The sequence below is a fragment of the Balaenoptera physalus genome, assembly GCF_965194825.1.
Source record: "Balaenoptera physalus genome assembly, chromosome: 13".
Taxonomy (NCBI): domain Eukaryota; kingdom Metazoa; phylum Chordata; class Mammalia; order Artiodactyla; family Balaenopteridae; genus Balaenoptera; species Balaenoptera physalus.
In genome coordinates, this window is record NC_138892.1 from 95,370,380 (window position 1) to 95,392,267 (window position 21,888).

Consider the following 21,888-nt stretch of genomic DNA (forward strand, 5'->3'; position numbering starts at 1 on the left):
CCTTGGTTACAAACCTGAGATGCTTTTGGTTATTACAGTTCTAGCCATGTTTTGAAATTTCCTAAAACACCCCAAGAGCAAAGCGTTGCATTATTTTTTTTTTTCTTCTTTGTGGCCCATCTGAGTTAGTTTTTAATCAATATGGAGGCCTAGTCTTACATGGGTATTTGTACGAGGTCTCTTCAGTAAATAACCATACAAAACAAGGCTTTCATTTAGAACATTTGGATATATGTGTTCATCCACTTTCAGAATAATGAGAAGGAATCAGAATTATTGTTTCATGCTAGAGAAGCATATTATTATCTTTGCTGTATCCACAATTACACAATGCAGCCATTACACTGCATTATCCTCTCATCTCTCTTTTTTTAAAAGCAAAGAGAAAAATAAATCACCTTAGAGCCCATCACTGTTCAAGTCCCTAAACGGTATTTTTCCTCTTGAGTGCAGATTGGGTAGGGCTAGTGGGGCAGGCCAAAAGGTCTCTGCTAGTAATTGTCTTGTTTTCATGCTTCCCATTTATTTAAGAAATTGAGATTTTAAAAGTTAGGATGATTATTCGGATAATGATCTATTAATATAACTAACGGCTTAAAAAGCACATAAGAAAATCCATGCTGTCCTTCCTAGAACACATTGTTGTTTATCAGTCTGTATTAGTGGCTAGTATGAACTCTCCCTTTGCTCATGAATCTTGGTTACAGGAGGTATTTTTGTTTATTTCCAAAATATTAAGTGAGCCACCAGATGACTTACATTTCACCTACCTCAATAAAGATATTCAGAAGTATAAATGACAACTACCACTTATTAAGGACTTAATACATGCTAAACTTTGTACTAGAACTTTTAACAAATGTATTATCTAATCATTACAAAAATCCTATCACGCTTCAAAAATACATTGGTGAAGACCTACAGGGCTACATTTAGGTTGGGAGGATTACGAGGATGTACCAGTTGATGAGATTAAGTTGAAAGCTTGGATAAAAATTGAATGAACATAATTTATGTGACCTGGTTGCATCTCTTCTACTTGAATGTATGACAAGAATGGATATTACGTTTGTCTAGTAATACTTCCCTTACCTAGTATTATAAAAAGAAGGTGTGTAAATTCACTGTTTAACCAATATTGAGTAGAAGTGCTAAATGGAAACCAACAGAACGCTGAAGCTCAAACTGGTTGTTAATTTGAAACAGAATCGAATACCTGGTGAATAGAAGAATACTTACAAAAAGAGATTACCACTTTGATGCCCTGTTAGTAGCTGGAGTGATGGTACCAACAAATTCTTTCCAATGTTCTGTGTGGACTGCATCCTGGGCCTTATTTTGAAAGCCAGTGAGTGCCACCCAGCAGAAACTAGTCAGATATTGGGTGAGAAAATGTCCACATACTGTGATACAACACACACCATTTGAGAGTCTCTCACTAGCTTGCTTAACTGAAACTTCCGCTATGACTAAAGAACACAAAAATCATGAAACCTAGCATACTCATAATGTCCTTGAGCAATTGGATTATGATGCATCCTGCTTTTAAAAAAAAATGTTTCTTTTGCTATGGGCTCCTTAAACTTGTTCGATTTGTTTTGTCAAGTTTCAGCCATTATGTCTTTAAAAAAATTTTTTTCTGCTGCCACTCCTCTTTTTTGGGGGTGACTCCAAATACTCATATATTAGGCTGCTTGAAGTTATCCCACAGCTCACTAATACTCTTTTCCTTTATAAAAATTTTCTCCAAGTTTCTCTTGCTTTGCTATCAAGTTCACTAATCTTTTCTTCTGCAATATGTAATCTGTTAACTCCATCCAGTGTACTTTTCAACTCAGACATTGTATTTTTCAACTCTAGAAACTGAATTTCAGTGTTTAAAAATATATTATCTCCAGGGAGATCAGCTCGGTGCTTTGTGACCACCTAGAGGGGTGGGATAGGGAGAGTGGGAGGGAGGCTCAAGAGGGAGGGGATATGGGGATATATGTGTACATATAGCTGATTCACCTTGTTGTACAGCAGAAACTAACACAACACTGTAAAGGAATAATACTCCAATAAAGATGAAAAAATATTAAAAAAAAAGAAAAAAAATCCTATCACGCAGAAATTATTATCCTTATTTATAGATAAGGAAACTAAAGCTCACAATATGACTGAAAGAGATTTTTTTTTAATCCAAAAATGTTTTTACTAACAGTGTAAACTGGAATGCTTAAGAGCCGGAATACTGGGGTAAAATCCTAGCTCTGCCACTTGGGGCTGTGTGATTATTTCCAAGTTACTTAACTCATCTCTGTCATAGTCTTTTTTATCTATAAAATGGGTAAAATAAGAGAAACAGGGTTATGGTGAGAACTAAGTGAGTTAATACATGTAAAGCCCTTAAAACATTGCCAGGAACATTGTAATTATCCAATGTTAACTCTTTAAATATTTGGAATATTGTATAATTTCCCAAGGTGATGATGTTTTAATGTTTCAATTATATTACTATAGTTATTTCTTATATCTACAATAAGTTTAATCATTTTTATCAGAGTCACTGAAGATTACAAAATATCAGCATGGGTATAAAGTATTTCTACACCATGCTTAGCATAGCTGGATAAGCAATACAGATTTTAAATATAAGTGTATATTATTGTTTTGTTATTTATAGATTTACTACTATTTACCACTGGCTTTAACCTTTCTTTGTTACTATTATTATCTAGAGGCATCAAGGCTGATACTGTACAAAACTGTCACAAGGATGCCTTTCTATTCTGCTGTCCACCCTCCTGTAATTTCATTCATGCTCCCCTCTAATACCACTAGAATCTATCTACTTAGGTTTTCTTCTCCATCAAAACCTGTTTTAAAATCTTTCCATTCATAATGGTTATTAAACTCCTATCTCCCAGATGTAAATCCATCCCTCTACATTTTGAGATGCTAGGACTAGGACTTGGCAAAACTGTTTATCGTTTGTCTGTTACGCATAGCCAATAGAGGGAAGGAGAGAGAGAGAGACAAGAGAGATAGAACATGGACTTGCTTTTTATATGCCAGGTGTTCACGTCTTGCCGGCAATAGCCTAGTGGACCCAGTCCCCAGCCTTCTTCATCACTCCCAGATACCTGAGAGGTGAAGCTGGGAAGTTCTCCCACTCAAGTTTCTGAGTCCTGCATCCACGGGGCCACTGCTCTGACTTCTAGGTACCAGATGCTGCTAGACAGCTACCTGTACCAAGAAGTCTGAATTCCAACTCTGCATGGCCTCCTCCCTAAGCTTGTAGATTTAGATAACTCCAACCTCTTCCTTTTGTTCCTAAGGGGACTACTTCCTACAATTACTATCTTGGTGTAACATAAATACTCACCCTTTGCTTTTTCATTCTTCCAACATTTGCTTAAGCAATTCTTTTCTTAAACTCTCTCTATTGAAATACCTAATGTGGTTTCCAATTTCCTGTCTGGATGCTAACTGATCCCAAAATGCTATAAATAACTGTTCAAAATGTTATATTCTTGGAAGTTTTGGAAATATATCAAGAAGGAAGAGAGAAGAAGAATTTTAGGCATCTATCAGTAGGTATTAAAGACTTTTGTGGGGTTAGAAAAAGAGACGTTTTCCCTGCCCCTCTCCCCAAATAATTATACTCTACCAAGGCAAGCCAGTTCTGCCCACAGGCAGGAGAAATTCTCTTACTTGGGGGAGAATCAGACTTTGTGTCCAGTTCAAGCCTTCAAACGATTGAATGAGACCCACCCATAATAGGGAGGGCAATCTGCTTTATTCAGTCTACCAATATAAATGTTAATCTCATCCACAAACACCCTCATAGAAATACCCAGAATAATGTTTCACCAAATACCTGGGCACCCCATGACCCAGTCAAGTTGATACATAAAGTTAACTACCACATTTGCTAGTAAAATAAGTGACTAGTTGAGATTTCGTCCACAGTCAACTCAAATAGCTGTAACTGAGGAACTTTGGGGTAATTCAGTGCTCATCAGAGCTTTTCCCTTCCATCCTGCCCCTGCTCTGTGAACTTCATGTGTCTTTCCTGTTTGGGATTTTTGCCCTGTCGGCCAGAGCTTCCTGTATCTTTCTTGGCCGCTGGAATGGCTCTTCAGTCCTTGGGCCTCTACAGACCATGAGTGCAAGTCAGTACCAAAGCACTGAGAAAACGTATAAGGAACCAAGAAATATCTTGGGAAGAATGGACTAAATAAGGAGGTATAAGGCCCCCCAGGTTATCTTTAAAAATTATCTATATTTTCTTTTAAATGGACAGTGAATTTTAAATGTGTATGATCTTTTCCTAAGAGCTATACTAATCCAGTTAGGGTACTTCTCGAAAAAAATTAGACGAGGAATCAGCAAGATGGACTTCCTCTTCATTAGGAGTTTTTGATGACTCTTTCCTTTGTTAATTATGTCAACAGCAAGTAAAACACAGGGTCTAGTAGCACACGAAATTTTAAATTATTCAGAGACTGATTATATGGCTTGGGAATTACTGTATCTCTTTTCATATCTCACACTTCCCACAGCCATTAGCATCTCCAATAAGAGTGTTGCTTTGACGACTGAAATTCATAAAACGGGATCTTTTCAATCTGAAAGAGATTTTTAAAGGCTAACCATGCCTACTCCCTAACTATGCAGTGAGCCAATTGTCTTAAGAAGGGAAAGTAAATTGCCAAGGCATGTGAATAAATTAGTGGAAGGGATTAAAATTAGGCAATTTGTTACTTGTAAACTGACTTGCTTACACCTCTAAGGTGCTCCAAGAGAAGACTATGACAATAGAAATGAGAGTAAGGATTATGTAAGGATTTTAATTTTCTCTTATTCCTTCTTCTATGGAAAATTGGAAATTGACTTTAATGCATTGCTTCTACTCCTGGAAGAGACACATAATGTGTCCTAATCCAGGGTCTCAGACCTAACATATATGTGTGTGTGTGTGTGTGTATAATTTATTCATATTTATGTTTGTATTTATATAATATAAAATTATACTATATATCTATAATACATATAATATTTGTGTAATATAATATAAATTATATATACATACACACACACACACACCCACACACACTGTTGTTCTTTATCTTTGAAAATGCTAATGTCAACAGTTTTATTTTCCTTGCTTATGATTACTGCGGAAAAGACTGAAGAATCCCCAGCTGGCCTGCCACACAGACACTTGTATAAAACGGCCTTTTCAGAGCAATGATGTCCCTTGACTCCAGCACTGTCACTGACTGAAGCCGATGTCACTTAGTCTGTTTTCAACCACAGTGCCTGCAACACCCAGCAAGCCAGCAGGCCCATAACGGGGGCTTCCCAGGAAGGTTGTAGGACCGGGAACATAACCTCTCAATTCACCCTGGCCATGCCCGTTATGCTTCAGATGTGCTCAAGGACAAGAAAATGAGAGAAGGAACAGAGAAAAGGGCAGGAGGTCCATACTGAAGGTATTTGTGCTTCTAAGAAGAGTTGGAAATTAACACTGCAATAAGTGCACTGAATCTGAGTGGCTTTCTTTCCAGGTACAAGTATTAAAAATCATTACCCTGATTAAAATTTGTCCATGGCTACCCACAGCCTCCAAGCAGAATGCTGAACAAGGTCCTTTGTGATTTTTACCTCTGACAATTTATCCAATCATTTCTCACTGCATTTGCCCAGCACTACCCTCCTACCTCAAAACCCTGAAATGTGTAATAGAATGATACTTCAACACTTGCCATACCTTTCACCTTCCCAGACATTTGCACATGCTAATACCTTTGCTTGGGACATTATTTTACTCTACATCACTTGCTACCGCAGCCTGCCATTCCCACCTCCAATATTCTCTCTGGCAGGAAGCTTTCCTCCCGCTGGTTTGTTGTAGGGGGTCTGCAGTAGCCAGTCTTTACAATGGCCGCTGATTATATTACCTCCTGATATTCACACTCTTGCGGTCTCCTCCTAAATTAAGTAAGCTTGACCTGTGTAACCTATAGGAAGTTGTCGAATATGTGATTTTTTTATTGAAATATAGTTGATTTACAATGTCATGTTAATTTCTGCTGTACAGCAAAGTGACTCAGTTATACACACACACACACATATATATATATATATATCTCCATTCTTTTTTTTAAAATATTCTTTTCCGTTATGGTTTATCGAAGGATACTGAATATAGTTCCCTGTGCTGTACAATAGGGTCTCATTGTTTAGTCATTCTATATATAAAAGCTAACCCCAATCTCCAGTCCATCCCTCCCCCAGCCACCCCTCCTTGGCAACCCCAAGTCTGCTCTCTCTGTCCGTGAGTCTGTTTCTGTTTTGCAGATAGGTTCATTTGTGTCATAGTTTAGATTCCACGTATAAGTGATATCATATGGTATTTGTCTTTCTCTTTCTGACATACTTTACTTTGTATGATCATCTCTAGTTGCATCCATGTTTCTGCAAATGGCATCATTTCCTTCTTTTTTATGGCTGAGTCAAATATGTGACTTTTGAGGCTATGTCGTGATAAAAATAGTAAATCCTACCTTGCTTTCTCTTCTATCATTTACTCTGGGAGAAGCCCACTGCCTTATCTTGAAATCATTCAGTCAGCTCTATGGAGAGAGGTTAGTATGGTGAGGCCTTATGCCAACAGCTAGTATCAACTTGCCCACCAAGCAAGTGAGTCATCTTAGAAGTAGATCCCACAGCCCCAGTTGAGCTTTTAAGTGACTGCAGCTCTGGCTGACACCTTGACTGTAACCTCATGAGAGATCCCAAGACAGAATCATTCAGCTAAGCCACTCCCAAATTCCTGACGCATAGAAGCTCTGTAAGATTATATATAGTTACTGTTGTTTTAAGCCTCTGTGTTCTGAAGTATTCTATGCAGCAATATAATCAGGGTCTCTCACCTATGCCTATACATTTCCATAGTACCCTGTGATTCCCTCCATCAAAGCCTACTTCCCATTGTCTATTTACTTGTCTGTCTCTCCCACTTAGCCTGAGGGCATCTTGAGAGCAGAGACAGCAATGCATGCTTTGATTTATAGAGTGTCAATGGTTCATCAAAGGGCAATTCCTGATAATTGTACAGGTTATGCAAGCATTCAAAGATGCCTGCCAATGTACTGAAGCAAATGGGTGAGGAAATCCAGCCCTTGCTCACCCAGCAAGTGGCATGTCCTGCTGAGGGCTGCTGCCATGGGAGAGAGAGGAGCTTTTTCCTTTGTACTCACTAAATCTTATCAAAGGGCCACCACTCTAATTCATCCACTGTGTCAGTCGGGGTCCATTCAGGACACAGAAACCATATATACTGTGAACAGGGAAAGTTTAACATACAGAATAATTAACCACAATAGAGGACTGGAGTAACAGGTTAGCTACCAAGGGTAAAGAGAAGTCGAAACAATACAGAGATCACTGATGTAGGCATCAGCCACTACCTCGACGACTGAGGCAAAGCACCCAAATAAGGAATGAACCTAGAAGAAAGACCCCTGTCCACCAGGGCTGAGATACAGACTTCGCTGGAGAGAGCACTGCGGGGTCCACGAAATGGCAGAGAAGTCTGCTGCGGTGCAGCCAGAGCAGAACTTGCTGGAAAGCCACCCTTTGGAGAAGTGGAGGGAGATACCGATGGGGAGGTGCCTTACTGCCAGAAGACAGCACACACCAGACCCGGGAAGCGGGGCTTTCTCCCCCATGTGCCTCTAGCACCCTCCATTGACAGGCTTAATTTAGTGCCAGCTGGGAAGGAAGAAATGTGCCAGAGTCGTTAGTAGGGCGAGGAAGAGTGGATCTGTGGCTGAAAGGCCACAGACTGGTAACTGGCACATCCAACTAGACAGCAGCCTTCTTCTAATTTGTCCACCCATAGGGATGCCTTTTTCAGACTCTCATGAAGGCACTCTATGGCCCTAGTGGTTTTTGAAAGAGTCATGGAAATATGCTTTGGGGTACCTGGTGTTCAAAGGTTGTTCTTAGTCTGCTTTGCTCTTAGCAACTGTTCTGATCAGATGGCTGCCTCTTGGAGAAAATCTGTGGGAGTGTAATCTCTTAGTTATTTTCTATTGACCACGCCTTCAAACTGAACTTAGTAACCTCTTGGCACTCCTGCGTGTCTCACATCAGACTGAACTGACCTATGTGGCAACTGGTTCCCTATCCTAGTGGCTTCCTTTCCAACGACACAGCAGCCTGTGCTCTCTGAGCTCTGATGTCAACAGGACACCTGGACACCTTGTTATTACAAATGTAGGCCTTGCAACTGACATCATGTACCTCAGGTAAGTGTGACAGATGAAAGACGAAACCCTTCCCCATGTGGAATCTGATGAGGATACAGGACTCCTGTCATTTTGAGGCTGACTGGTTCTTAAAAGCAGTTTGGCTTATAACATCTGTCAGGAAAGGGTAATGTTTTGTGACATCAAATCACAATTGTATCTCCACTAATAAGGACATTATAGTAATTGATACCTGCCTAGATTTACACAGCATGAAACTATGGCTTGTCATTTCTTCCTATTTGTATCACTTTTCTCTAAAATGAAATAATAGCATTACTATAAACACCTAGCAGTCTGTTTAGCCTGTTGATCTCAAGAAATACACTAATTATATGTTGAAGGAAAGGTTCTCTTTCTAATGTATTTAGGGCAGAATAAATGTCAGTTAGTTCAGTCAAAATCTATGGAGTCTGGTGAAGTTACAAAGAAAGAAGAAGAGATTATATCCTTGCCCAAAAGTAACGGTACAATCTAATATTTCCTGTCATGGCTTTCTGTTGGATTTTGTATACTGCACTTTTTTTTTTACATTATTTCCCCTCTTTTCTATGATACTTTGCTATTAAATGAAAGCAGAAAACTGGAAAGCTATACTATTGACTATCCGGATTTTGTTTATAGCATTACTATAAACAACCATCTCCTTTATTTTAAGATATATATATCCCCATTTACTAAAGAAACTCAGAAAAGGTAAACAGTTGGAAAGTAAACTTAAATCTAGTTCTATTAAAATGTCTTTGATAAGCAATTCTTTATATGATAGGAAAGTGTCACACAAAACAAATTTATACACAAGCTTTAAGTGTTTTGCTATATTTCTTGGAGAAACAGAGGAAAAAATAAGATTTGCAAGCAAATAAGATATAGTGGGCCTAATAACCATTACTTTTAAGAAAAGAAACACAGGCAGCTACTGTAAATCAAACTTACTCATCAATAATATCTTTCCACAGAATCTAGAGAATAAGCTTGGTTAGTACTAATCCAAAGATGTAGAAATGATGTCATTGAGAAAGGAAAGGGGTCAGAAGTATAATGATGATAATAAAAATGATACTTAATGCTAACATTCCCTGAACTCTTTCGCTGAGCCAGGCACCGTTCTAAGCCTCTAGATGGTATATTAGTCAGGGGTCTCCAGACAAAATAGAACCAATCTGTTTCTCTAGAGAACCCTGAAACAGATATAGGTATAGATATAGATATATATTGATAGATATAGATATAAATACATATACAGAGGGAATTATTATATATATTATTTACTATAATAAATCTTTCTCCATGGGGTGGGGAGAGAGAAAGAGAGAGAGAGAGATTGATTATAGGAATTGGCTCAAGTGATTATGGAGGCTGAAAAGTGTCATGCCCTGCTCTCTGCAAGCTGGAGACCTAGAAAAGCTAGGGTATAATTCAGTCCAAGGCCAAAGGCCTGAGAACCAGGAGTGCTGATGTCCAAAGGCAAGAGAAGATGGATGTCTCAGCTCAAGCAGAGTGAATGTGTCCTTCCTCCACCTTTCTGTTTTACTCGGGCCCTTAAGGGATGGGATGATGCCCCCCTCACACTGATTAGGACTTTCTTCTTTACTCAGTCTACCAATTCAAATGCTCGTCTCTTCCAGAAACACCCTACAAACACATGCAGAAATGATGTTTGACCTGCTACCTGGGCATCCCTTAGCCCAGCCAAGTTGACGTCAAATTAACCATCATCACAGGTGGGTACTGTCATTATCAATCTGACTCCCCCTTTAATCACACTGCTCCACTGCATATTTCCCCAAATGAAAACAGAGACACACACATTAACACACATTCACATATTTATGGAAGAACACGAGATTTCCATTGGTTTTAACCTACAAAATATAGAACCCACTGTTGCTATAAGGTTTACTGAATAAATGGGAAGAAAAAGAAAACAAACATTTAAGGGATTCTGATCTGCCGAGCACCATGATGGGTGATTTGACATATACTATCTTGTTAAAAACCACATGGCTGTGCCGCTCGGCTTGTGGGATCTTAGTTCCCCCACCAGGGATCGAACCTGCGCCATCGGCAGTGAAAGCACGGAGTCCTAACCACTGGACCACCAGGGAATTCCCGGCATCTTTGTTTTTACCTTCTGTCAATCCTGCCTTCTGATGACAGTATCAGTGTCGGGGGGATACGATAGGTGTTTTGGAAGCCCACGAATGAACATGTGTTTTGGTGTAGCAATTCAGAGTGGTTTGGGGTGAAGCAGAACAGAATCCCCTCAAAGAAGAATCAGAGTTTTCTTTAGAATCATTTGTTTGTATATAATAGGAACTCACTCAAGCATGGTTAAGAAAATATAAAAAGAGGCTTGGTAGAAAGCCATAGGGGTCTCCCATGGAACTCAATGGCAAGAAGGACATCCAGGTCTCTTGCAGACAAGAACTGGGGAGTAAAAATGTTGCTAGAGTTTGCTCTTTCCTTCTCACCAAGGGTTCCTCTCATTCCCACTGCTCTCTTCAGTGATTCTTCTACCTGTCAGCCTCCTGGCCTCGTCTCCTTGCTCAGGTGCCTCTGGGCCACCCCAACCCTAAGATAAGCCCAGCAGTCTTGGGAGAAAGAAAATATTGGGCCCGTTCCAGCCTTTGGATGATCCACCCTTTATAGCCAATTATCTATGACCTGAGAGGTCAGAGTCATAAAGTATAAATGTGAGACTGTAATGGCTCAACCTGGGGCTAAGGAGTGTATGGGGGAGAGGGGAGTTCAAGGTTTTGCAGACAAATTAACCAACACCTATTTTTCATCAATCCTCGAAGAAGGTTGCTGCTACTCTACTTCCCAAGGGAATATGAGTAAGATGGGTGGTCTCTGTGTGCCTCAATTTCCTCATCTGTGAAACAGGGATAGTAAATTTTTTTGTGTGAGGATTATGGGATTACATTCACATGACATGCTTAGAATAGAATACATTTTACCTATTATTATTAATCTCTGCTGTTATGTCTGCGTCAACTCCTAACACCTGTAAGTTCACTAACCAAGAGACTCAATACCATTCAGCACACTCTTTATTTTACTGGATAATTTCTCCTTTCCTATGTGAAAAATCTAGTGTTACATAGATTTGGGGGTGAAAATATTGAAAGATTCCAGAATAAGAGGAATGGGAAGTTGAACTCTTTTAAAAACACATCATTTTAAGTCACTCATTCTCCTGCACTCTTTAGGCATCAATAAAAATTTTGGTGGTTGATAAACAATGGAAAGCTTTTGGATTCCAAGGAGGAACATATAGAAAAATGAGTCTTGGGCAGTGGTCCTTAGGGCAGTTGGAACTACTGTAATGGAACTGGCCAGTCAGTTAGCTCCAGCAACCAATTTCACTGGCTTTTTCCATTTAATTAACTGGTAGCTTGACCACTGTACAGAAACGCTCTGGAATGCAGGCATTATCGAACAAAGCAAAACAGAGTGACCCATTAAAACAGACTGCAATGAAAGGAACAGGGCTCTGCTGAGAGGTGGTTTTAAATAAGCTGCCCCATTTTGAATAGCAGAGGCTTTCTGTTCAAATCTTCCTTATTCAGAGTTATTTTGTGATTTCTGGTATAGATATAATTTTGGCACTCTTCTCTGTCCCTCGAAACAATCTACCCTCCATTTCTGTGTAACATAGTTGACAATTATTCTAATTCTAGTCAGTCCCTTAATTCTTATTCTTTCTCTGAAACCTGACATTATACTCTGTTTTAAGAATTCACATAACTTCCTGGTTTGTCCTATAAAAGGGAAAACTGCTTCCTTTTTTTTTCTTTTACTAGATTGGTGTCTCTACACTCCACCTCCCTGTATTAACTTATCATTCACTTTGTACTGCCTTCTCACTGTCAAAAAAAAAAACCAACTCCTTTTTTTTTTTAGTCTTTTCCCTCTGTACTGTCACTTCAGATTCACAGTTGCTAAGTGTTCCAGGAGCCCACCAGAGGGACTTTCTAGTGGTGTGATCTGCAAACTTTGAAATAACACCCACCAGCAGAAGCACCATATGCTATGGAGTTACACAGTAAACTGACAGGAATATCTCATTTGTCATTTGAAATTCAGAAAATGTCAGCAATTTTCATACCCAGCAATTGCCTAAATGCCTCTCTGGTTAGCAAGGAGTAACATTTGCTATAAATGCACGTGAAAATATGAAATTTTATATTGTGCTTCTAGAGGAATAATAATAGCAAAGCCAGTATTAAGACTTACACAGCTCGATGAGCATATGGACAGACATATCAAATTTCTACACTCACTTTATATCTTATGTGTGCATCTCTAGGTGAATGGTTTTATACATAAGGTTTATGACATTTGGACTATTCACATTCTATAACACTGGTGATTCAAATGTGCCTTTTTATGACAAAATGTAATACCAAAGAATATTTTTTAATCCATTAAAGGCAAATTTAACATAAAACACAAGCTGTCCCCTTTGTGATTAAGCTGAATTTGCATCCAGCTGCACTTAGCCAACAACAGACACAAGAGAGAAAACTACTTGGCAATTCTTCCTAATTAAAGGATATTAATTACTGCTAAATACCATACACTTTCTATGTTATAAAAGTTCATCTAAATCAATGTTATTATGGTACTAAAGAAATTAATAGTGATTTCAAGTCTGGTAAGTGTGGTCAAACTGCCCATTAGTTCATACTTTTAAATGACTTCACAATGAAATATCTGAATTGGTTTCATATAAAGACCAGAATGTCCGTGGCCTCACACATTTAGGACATCTTTTATGTATTAATTATAGTACCTGGTGCTGTCTCTTCTTCATACCTAATATTGATGACACGATAGAAGCAGAAGCAGAGACTGTGTGAAGAGGAAGAATGAAACATAGTAGGACTAGGTGTTTCCTTCACTCTGAATTTGCCTTAGGCCAGCCTCACCTCTCTGGAGTAGAGGATGTTAGACGGCGTCCTCCACTATCTCTATGCCCAACAGATCATGTAGATGGCAGCTTTATACAAGTCCAGGCTCTCTGACCTCAATTCACAGGTTCTTTCCACTAAATCATGCTCCCTGTTATGTAAAGGAAATCGGAAAACCTCATTTTGTTTTATGAGCCAATACTCTTCCTTCCCTTATCACCTGGTCACAAGTCCTACTGTTTATTTGAATTTTGGCTCAAAAGGTGACTTGTTAGGAAAGAACTCCAGACTTGTCTCCGCTGTTGATGGAGTGACCTTGGAATGTCACTTTGTGCATTTGAGCCGCAATGTCCTCACCTACAAAAAGACTCATGACCCTAAGTCTCTCCTAAGATTGTGGTGATGATCAAAGGTATTGAGAAAGAAGGTGTTTAGAAAAATATAAAGTGCAGTAAAGGTAAGGTACTTTGGTCAAGTGCTACACAGGAGAATGAATAGAGAGGGAGAGCATTTGGACACTTCATAACGCACAATTGATAAACCACTCTTTATAATCCACTAATGGTTATGGGCAGGCAATTGCATAGCTGAGTTATTACAGTACTGAACTCTTCGGAATGTGAACTCAGGCATCAGACAGCCCAGAGTTCAAATCCAGGCTCCTCCAATTTCTGTTGGTTTGAGCTTAAGTATGTTACTTAACCTCTCACACCATCACTATCTCGTCTGAAAAACAAAAAAATAAAGTACTGTCTCATAACCAGGCCCGACCTCTTGGGTACGTAACCTGAGTAGTTAGTTACACAGGACCCTGTGCTCAGCAGGGGCCCACACTTGGTTTAATGCTCTGATGTCACTAACTTGAAATTGTTAATAATTTTCTGTTTTAGCTTGTGTTTTGTGAAGTCCAAAGTGATAATGGAGCGTGCCCGTGGGCAGAGGAGACACGCACACTGCATGTGCTATTCAGTGTGTGTGAATGCCCTGCTCCTCCATTGGTGTACAACAGTCAGAATCCCCGTGAGCACAAAATTCCAGTGGACCCACCACGCATGGGAGCTCAGTGAGATTCAAAGCAAGTACACGGTGAGCATATTATGTCTATGACTGACTAAAAGTGGCAGTACTGACAGACTGAGAGGGTATTCTTACTCTTCGAACCAGAACTTGTTTGAAATAAAAAGAAAGAATGTGTACTCTGGAGTCAGACTGCCTATGTCTAGGTAAAAATCCATGTTCTTCCTCTTTGTAGCTGTGTGATCTTGGTCAGGTCACTTAACTGTTCTGAGCCTCGGAAAATAACAGGCAGACATCACACGGTTGTTGTAGAGAATCAGTGAGTAACGTGTAGAATAAAGCCTATAGAACATATAAATGCTCATTACATTTTTGCAACTGTTAATTTCATTGTTGTTTTTGTTGTTGGAATACAGAGAAGAAATTAATTCAATCTTGGAGAAATCAAGAAAGGCTTTACAAGCTCTAATTTGAAAAGATATGTGCACCCCAACGTTCATTGCAGCACTATTTACAATAGCCAAGACATGGAAGCAACCTAAGCGTCCATCAACAGATGAATGGATAAAGAAGATGTGGTACATATATACAATGGAATATTACTCAACCATAAAAAAAAGAATAAAATAATGTAATTTGCAGCAACATGAATGGACCTAGAGATTATCATACTAAGTGAAGTAAGTCACAAAGAGAAAGACAAATATCGTATGATATCACTTATATGTGGAATCTAAAAAACAGTACTACCTAACTTATTTACAAAATGGAAACAGACTCATGGACATGGAAAACAAACTAATGGTTACCAAAGGGGAAAGGGTGGGGGGAGGGATAAATTGGGAGGATGGGATTAACAGATGCACACTACTTTATATAAAATAGATAAGCAACAAGGATTTACTGTATAGCATAGGGAACTATACTCAGTATCTTGTAATAAACTATAATGGAAAAGAATTGAAAAAAGAAATATATACATATATAACTGAATCACTTTGCTGTACACCTGAAACTAACACAATATTATAAATCGACTATACTTCAATAAAAAAAAAAAAAAGAAAGCCTTTATAGAGGAGATAACATTTGAGCTGTCCCTTGTGAACTTCACGTTCATAAAGTTAGTAGAAATGCAAAGCCAGCTACATAGATGGCTTGAAAGGAAGGGCCTGCACCATTCACTCACTGTGATGGGCCAGCCACATTCATCAGAGCCCTCTCGAAACTTTCAAATAACTTCTGTGAAACTGTTTAGGCTAGCATGCTCTTCTCTTTACATGTTGATTTATGCTCTCAGGAAGACCCTTGTAAGAAAAAATAAAACTCTTTAAAAACACATAGTTGTCAGAAACAATCCGAGATTCCCTCACTGGAAGCCTGCGTTAAGAGAACCTCTTAGCAATACAGTTGCTTCTTAATGCGCAGGCACACAGAGGAATCAATCAGCCCTTCCCTGCAGCTCTGGTCTGTTCATTTTATATACTTGCCCAGTTTGACAAGAAATCCAGGGAAGGGCTAAGGAGTGTTGTCAGCATAAAGATGGGAGGAAAGTGATGTACTAGGCTAATAAAAGGACTCACAAATGTCCCTGAAGTCATAAATCCTTCTCGCGGCTTTTAAAATCTGTTTCCTTTGTAGGATTGCGATGATGGAGCTTTGACAGCGTGCCCTTTCCATCCTCTCCCCTGCATGTCAGGAACCCCGAGCTCAGTGTGCAGAGAGAAAACAGAATGCAATACAACGTCCCGCCTTCACTGTTCTCTCCCTCCTTGTGGGTCTGTGGCAGCCTTGCTGATGAAGACAAGGCCCCTGCTGCCCGGGCTCCCCGACCCTCTCCTGCCTAGGCTGCCTTGCTCTGCCCTCAGGGTTGCCCCTTTCCCACACATGCTCGGAGAACTATCTGATTTTCTGAGGCATTAGCCGAAATCCTGGCACTAGCATCTTAGTGTTTTTATTAATTAGGTGGTTTTCTTTTGGTTTTATGTCAGCTTCCTCAGGGGAAGCTGGCGTGAGAAATATTGCAAACCGTGCACTGGATTTTGACTTACCCCGACATAGGATCCAGGATCCCACAAAGAGGTCATCTTTGCGCGTGAGCAGTGACCACAGCGTTGAAAACAAGTCAGGAAGAGGGTGTGACTGGTGGCCCACAAAGAGGTCACCTTTGCGCATGAGCAGTGACCACAGCGTTGAAAACAAGTCAGGAAGAGGGTGTGACTGGTGGCTGACTTGTGAGCTGGAGTTACTCAGACAATCAGAGGCTCCTCCCCTCCCATCCTGGGAATGTATTCAGTACGTTCTGCCCCCGTTCCCATAGCTGGGGCCATTTCAAGGACGCAACCTTGAGAGAGTGAAGTGGTGTTGAGACCATCTGGACGGTACATGTGACTGAACCCCACTAAGGCCTCTATGTAAACTCCTAAGATCCTGGCTGGTGGGGGCAGAGATCTACTCATCTTGCAGCTGCCCGAGACGAGCCTGGTTGTAAGTGCCCTTGCTGGTGAAAGCTGCCACCTACCAGTCTGGAGGGGTCTGCCTCTTTCTTTGTTCTCTCCTTGCCCTCCATGTCCAGGTTCAGATTTCCCCCCGGGGAGACTCCTAAGACTGTGAACCAACACACAGACATAGTCAGTTTCCTCATTTCTATATTTGGGATAATTTGTTTTCCTGCACGTGGAAAATACAACTTGTGTTCCTATCAATTCAGGCAAAATGCAATCAGGAATATAAGTTGATAAATGCCACTATAAAAATGTACTATCCTAAAGAAAACACTAATGTATTTTTATTGTCAGCGTTTTTATGTACTGTTACATAACTTTTCCTTCTACGGTGTAAATATTTCAAAGTTGCTGGAGATAGGAACAGAAGTGCCCTCCACGCAATAAAGATATTTAAAACAAAACCAATAAAAATCTAGCCTTCTGAAATAAATCTAAATGAGTTTTTCCCTTCAACCAACTATGGCAAGCCGTGTGTTTATTCCAACTCTACGTCGGTACCCAAAATATTTGTGAGTGTGTGGTTCGCTAGGTCACATTTTCCTCCATCAAGAGACAAGGCCCAGCAGCGTGGGTTCTAGGAAGAAGAAGATGTGGAGCAGAGCCTGAGCTGACCCAACTGTAGCGGGAGCAACAGATGAGCCCACGCTGCCATGCAGGGCAGTATCCCCTAGGCTATGGGGAGGGGTTCAATGCAGCACTCAGAGCCATGGGACAACTCTAGTCTCTCCACTTTACAGCCACTTTCCAACCTCTATTTTCCTTACACAGCTTGAGCTGACATGTCATTCCCTACGTATCAGTCATTGGTACCAAATGACCGCAGGCCATTTTAACAAATTAATTTTGCCCTTAGATGATGAGGGTCACTGCCACCGAGTCTTTAGCCACCGTTCCGGGGATGATGGATGCATTGGGTGTGTAGTCATGTGTCCTGGGGGTGGGCGGGAGAATTGTCCCTGGAGTCAGGCTGGACAACGAGGGTTTCCGCCTACAGCTGCCCCATAGCGCCTTAGGCAGAAGACAGGTCAAGAGCGCGGTCAGGGAAAGGAGTGAAGGTTACAGCTAAGACTGTGAGCTCGCTGTCGTGTCCAAATTACAAAATGAGATGCAAATGCGGGATTAAGTAATAAATTCAAAAACTAGGAGGATCAGAATTGGGTGAGGATGTGGAGTTAGAAGAGACCAGAATGAGGGGTCTGAGACTTAAGGCAGTCAAATGGCGAGAGAGTATTTGAAAGCATCCTTTCTTAAGGAGCCACAGGATCCTGAAGACATTCAAAAGAATGCTCCTAAGGCTTTGAAGTCAATTCCAAAATAGCAATTCCAAAAAATGTTTTCATCAGTGACAAAGTGACATTGAAATAAGTGTATAAATATCCCGAGATGCCTACTTTGAGGGAAAAAAGCACCAGATTTGGGTGTGTGAATTCTGGCATATTTGTTAAACATCAGACATATTCCTTCAGAGTGACTCTTTAAATATGCAGTATTTTTCAGATACAGGAAAAACCAACCTGGAACACTGGTGTGTTTTATTTCTTTATTGCTAGACGTCCTAGCCTTTTCTTTGTTGTTTTTCTCAAAACACAGAGTCTTCTTATTTGAAAATATTTATGTGTATACAAGAGGATAGGAGATTTCTGTGTATTGCTCTTTGAAACTTTTGTTTCCTGCATTACTGCATTCTCACATATCTTTTTCCACAGGGCAGAATGACTGTTTTTCTTTACAGATTCATGGGGACTCTACATGGCACGCCTCCTGATAACTTTCTAGTTCTGAAAGATTTAGGGGGAAACGATATTAACTTTACATAAGCAGATGAAGCGATTTGACTTTATTTGAAACCTTTATCAGTCTGACCCCCTGAGGAGAGGTACCTTGGTTTGCTAGGTTGTGGTACGTCTAATGACATATCTGATGATTGTGATTCAAGTTACAGTCTGGGGCTTCCCTGGTGGCGCAGTGGTTGAGTATCTGCCTGCCAGTGCAGGGGACACGGGTTCAAGTCCTGGTCTGGGAAGATCCCACATGCCGCAGAGCAACTAGGCCCGTGAGCCACAACTACTGAGCCTGCACGTCTGGAGCTTGTGCTCCGCAACAAGAGAGGCCGCGACAGTGAGAGGCCCGTGCACCGCGATGAAGAGAGGCCCCCGCTTGCCGCCACTAGAGAAAGCCCTCACACAGAAACGAAGACCCAACACAGCCATAAATAAATAAATAAGTAAATAAATAAAAATAAAGGAATTCCTTTAAAAAAAAAAAAGTTACAGTCTGCACTTCACCAGTTCGCTTTGAGATTTGGGTTAAGTCACTTCGCCTTCTGGAATTTTGGTTTCTTCTCTCAGTGCTTCCTATCCATTCCACAAAGATTTTGTGAATATCAACATCAAAAGACTTTGAATTCTCCTAAAGAAAGGAATGCCTCCAAATATGGGGCAATAAGTAAGCTGAAAAGCACCATTTCACGATTATCCTATAAATAATCAGGGGGATTTTACCAAGAGAACAGTTACTTTGTACTAAATCTAGCTAAATAATGAAAAAAAATGCATGGAAGAGACAGAAACTTACATATGTCCTCAAGGTGTATAAACAATAACACTTTAACTGGGGTGGGAATAAAAGTGAATCGATAAGCAAACTGCTTGTAGGAGGTATTTTACACAGTTGATGTGTTTGATTTTACATTATTGTCATTCTCGTTTGAGGACATCAAATTAGTGCAGAAGACAAAAATCTGACAAAATACTTAACATCATTAGTCACCAGAGAAACGTAAATTAAACCACCATGAGATAACTACACACCCAGTAGAATGGATAAAAGCAAAAAGATAACATTACCAAAGTTGGTAAAGACGTGAAGCAATCAGAACACAAATAAGTTGCTGGTGGGGTGTTAAGTGGTATGACTCCTTGGGAAATGGGTGCAGCAGTTTCTTATAAAGTTAAACATAATCTGCACAATGACCCCACAATTCCATTTCTTAGGCATTTACCCAATAAAAATGAAAACATATATCCACAAGAGGACTTATACAAGGATGTTCATAGCAAACTGACTCATAATAGTCCTAAACTGGGAATAACCCAAACGTCTCTGCACAGGTGAATAAACTATGGTATGGTTATACAATTGAATACTACTCAGCAGATAAAAAGGAGAAAACTTCTGATACGGCAACAATATGGATACATCTTACAGATATTATCTTGTGTGAAAGAAGCCAGATAATGGAATGTGTCAGCTTGGCAATAACTATTCTGCTATTACATCCACAAACATTCTTTCCCATTTCCAGTCATAAAATATATTTATTGTCACACACATACATACAGATTGTGGCATGGAACAATGTAGAATCATTACATTAAGATTAAATCCATAAAAATAATTTTAAAACTTTTGAGTGCTTTCTATATGCCAGGCACTATGGTAGTTGTTTAATAGGCATTGTATCATTTAATGGGTAAGGTACTATTATCACCATTTTATAGACAAGGAAACTGCAGCTTAGAGAGGGCAATGAAGTCACACAATAAAAATGAAGAGCTGGGACTCAAAATCACATCAATCTGAGTCCAAAACCTGGAGAAAAACAAGTGCCATCAGCTGGCCCTCCACTGTTTAGTACTAGCCTTGTATTTACAGAAATGCAGAACCTAGTCTATCAGCCCTTGTTAACCATGGTGATTTATCACGTTGTGAGAGAGAGAAAATGAGTCGTGAAATGTAGACTGTCTACTGATAAATTTGACATTTATCATGATGTACTAGTCACAAAGAAAGAGAAAGTCCCACCCAATCTGGAAACAAAGAACACAGGTCACTGGCAAGAAAAGGTTCTTAGAGTGATGGCATAAGAGAACTGACTGCGGGAGTCGAATACAGGAACTGGATTCCACCCGTGGGCTGCCAGTTTCTAGGCTGCATCCACCTACCTTAGTTCCTCGCCTTCTGCCTCCGCAGAGGTCACAGCTACATCAACTCATCTTCGTTCTCACACCACACAGCTGAGTCAAACCATCTTTGTTCCCACGTGGCGTTCAAAGACTCAGACTTCAGTTCCTCTAGGAATTAAGGCAAGGTACAAGAAGCATTTAAATAGCCTCACCTCCATTCTTCCCACAACATACATACAAATGCATACATACATGCATATATACATATATATGTACGTACACACATATGGACACAAGTACATAAATCCATGTATACTTAGAGGGGCTTCATATTAGACATTCGTCCATGTACTCTGACGCTGACCAATGGGACTTCCCAAGTCCCTTTGCTGACCCCCATATCCTAGGATCTGGTGGCCCAGGGGCAACCACTGGCATCCGCCGTACAGCCTTGGGAGAAGCTCCCCTTGCCCTATGTATCAGGTCTCAGGAATGGGTTGCCACTTTGATTCCCCCCACTTCCTTCTGGTCTTCCTGCCCCTTCTTTGGTGACTAAAGCCTTATCTCTTAGCCTCATATAGTGGTTCAAGCCTTGCTATACATGGGGAACCCCTAATTAACCACGTTTTTCTGCCTACCTGGCCATAAAACCTCACAAACTAGGTTCCCTTCTATGGGTCTCTATGCATGGAATGCACTCTTTTTTTTGAGAGCAGTGGTGTTCTGGTAATGTTTTAAAATGGATTCTCCTAGGAAAACACCCTGATTTACAGTGTTTATCAACTCCTGTGGTATAAATACTTCCACCATGAACAAATTCAAGCCACCAACATGGCCTCAGTTATCATAAAGTTGGGAAGAAATGAACAGCAGCACTTAATATACAGTATTTCTACTATTCAGATACAATAGAATAAAGAACCTCAAAAGTATCAGTGATAGTAAAATGTTGTAAATAAACTGGGAAGTAATAAGTATCGAGGGTTTATTAACTTTATTTACAATATAATTTATTGGTTTTGGTAAGGTCATATAATTTAATTTTTTTACAATGGCTCTGCTTAACAACCGGCTTTCAAAAAACTCCTGAAATTTAAACAATTGACTCTCACAAGGAAATGCTAACTGGCTCCAGCACACCACTGCTCGAGGACACGGGTCCCCTTGTTACTCGTTACTGTTAAGTCCTACATTAGGGCACATGTAGGCATTTGGTAAACCTACTACAATCAAAGAA

The 21,888-nt window shown here is 40.0% G+C and overlaps 1 protein-coding gene across 1 annotated transcript in view; it reads right to left on the reverse strand.

Annotated features, from left to right (window-relative positions):
* The window catches only part of DERA (deoxyribose-phosphate aldolase), a 163,637-nt gene that overhangs the window by 1,116 nt on the left and 140,633 nt on the right, over nt 1–21,888 (reverse strand). Inside the window, exon 10 of the mRNA XM_082421945.1 lies at nt 16,291–20,819. The gene's annotated coding sequence lies outside the window, so the exon portion shown is untranslated. The remainder of the gene's footprint in view (nt 1–16,290; nt 20,820–21,888) is intronic.